Source organism: Tupaia chinensis, unplaced genomic scaffold, assembly GCF_000334495.1.
Source record: "Tupaia chinensis unplaced genomic scaffold, TupChi_1.0 Scaffold000259_1, whole genome shotgun sequence".
Lineage (NCBI taxonomy): Eukaryota > Metazoa > Chordata > Mammalia > Scandentia > Tupaiidae > Tupaia > Tupaia belangeri.
Window position 1 is genome coordinate 136,455 of NW_006159739.1, and position 2,184 is coordinate 138,638.

Here is a 2,184-nt window from a genome sequence, read left to right on the forward strand (position 1 = left end):
AGTCCAGCAACATAGCCATTATGCTAACTGCTGGTTCCCCTCTAGCTTATCTTTTTTTAACGTTTTATATCAGCTATCTATTTTTATATCAAATTTAAATCCCCAAACATTGATCATTTTTTTAAGAGAGATTTTTGCTATAGGGTGCATGTGCTCACTGGAGAGACAGAAAGCAAGAAATCATCCCCCAGGAAGGATGGCCACGCTGCAGTCCCTTCTCCATTCCCCTCTCAGGATTTTGGGCACACATGCATGAGCGCATGGTGTGAGTTTTAAGCCGCCTTGTCCAGGACTTGAACCATGGTCAACTATGTGGGAGTCCAGCAATGTAACCATTATGCTATCTGCTGGTCTTGATCATTTCTTTAAATCTACTCATAATGTATAGTTTACCAGATATTCTGTTTTGCTGAACATAAATTTCACTAGCTATCCTCATATATTTTAAGCTTTGACCCTTTCCTTTAAACTTTTGTTTTAGATTTAGTACACACAGAGGGACAGCTTCAAAATGAAGAAATTGTGGTAAGTAAATATACTTAGTAAAGATAAACGTTATCTTTAGCAAGTTCAATCGATTTAGATCGAAACCTACCTCCATAGTGCTAGAGTTAATAAATATCCTCATGATATAGGTTCTGTGCCTAGTCAACCAACATGGAAGATTTATTCTCAGTAATAATAAAAGCTAAATGTAGCATTCATGAATTAGACTCTTGTCCATCATGGAGTAAGTGATAGCAAAGATAAAACTGAGGTCTTTGCTTTTTTGATTTATTTTATTCTTTTTTTTAAGTATTTATTTGCTTTAATTGCTTATATTTGATTCTGTAGGTCTTTTAGAATAGAAATCAAAAAGGGTTGAGATGCCAAAATTGGACATTAATTTAAGCATGAAAGGACAGGGAGATTCAAATAATGGGAACTAGAGCATGGGGTCAGCAACAAATGTGACAGAGAGAGATGAGCTGGAGAGAGAACCAGTATTTTTCGACAACATTCCAGTGGGCTTTGCTTGTCAACTGGGATGAATGCCCGCTGCTGAGGAAGCTGCTGCCTCATCAGGAGTCCCTCTGCTCCTGCTGGTTTATCAGGCTCTGGCTTAGACGAACAAAAAGAAAGCAACTGAACAAGTTTATTTATTTATTTATTTATTTATTTATTTTTCTAGGTGATAGAGTTTGTTTAATTATTGTTCCTCCAAATTCTCCCAATGAGGGTGAAAGGGGTACCTTGTACATTAAATTTACTTCTTCACAACTTGTCAGGTGTTCCTAGGAAATCAGAGTTTTGCAAGGTTGATAGAAAGTTTTGGAATCTCATCAGTTCTCTTCTCTCCCACCAAAATTTGCCCAGTGGCTGAGGAGGCCAGTGGGGATCCGTCCATAAATGATTAATTTTACTAAATTTTATCTTTCTACTTGTCTTCATCTTTACCTGGTAGGTTATGATTAGTAAGCTTGTGCTTCCTTTGGTATTTTGCTTCAGGATTCTTTTGGATCAGGGAATGTCACAGTATTATAGAAAATTTAGACAATAGTAAGGGGAATGGGAGGCAGAACTCACCCATAATTTTATTATTCTGTCACAAAAGCTTTTACTATATTTTCTTCTAGTTGTCTACCATAGACATCATATGTTTATAATAAAAAGGTACAATCTTTTATGACTTTTTTTTAACTTGCTGTTAGATCACAAGCTTCATAATTCTAACTTAAAAGCAACATTTGCTTATTTGCATACATTTAAGTTAATGTTCTTTTTCTTCCCTTTGTCATTGTAAGAAAAACACAGGGGACATTTTATGCATATCTCTGCTACCATGACCTTTACTTTTCCGATGGTCTTCTAAGATTATTTTGCTTTAGGGTAGTATATCTGGGGAATCACTGACTAAAGGAAACCCCTTATTGTGAAAAATGCCTTAGGAAGACATTTATGAATTGATCAGAAATGCACAGCTGACAATTTAAGTCCCTACCTTCAATTCTGCATCACACCAATGCTGATATTCAGCTCATATGCACCAGAATTTCTGTCATATGTGGCTGGCCTCTTGTCTGAGTATTATGTTATACATTGCTATGTATTTAGAACATTGCTCTCGCATCAAACCTTTCTTTGGCTAACTGCTTCTAAATAGTTAACTAGGACTGCTAAAAGCATCCATATTGATTTTTCCCT

The 2,184-nt window shown here is 36.0% G+C and overlaps 2 protein-coding genes across 5 annotated transcripts in view; both read left to right on the forward strand.

Annotated features, from left to right (window-relative positions):
- The window catches only part of IFT25 (intraflagellar transport 25), a 25,275-nt gene that overhangs the window by 22,754 nt on the left and 337 nt on the right, over positions 1–2,184 (forward strand). The window lies entirely within an intron of this gene.
- Positions 1–2,184, forward strand: part of YIPF1 (Yip1 domain family member 1) — a 107,384-nt gene that overhangs the window by 9,241 nt on the left and 95,959 nt on the right. The window contains exon 1 of one of the 2 annotated variants that reach the window (XM_006149365.3): positions 464–525. The exons of the other annotated variant lie outside the window; for it this stretch is intronic. The gene's annotated coding sequence lies outside the window, so the exon portion shown is untranslated. Of the gene's footprint in view, positions 1–463; positions 526–2,184 lie in introns of those variants that run through there. 2 annotated transcript variants of the gene reach the window in all.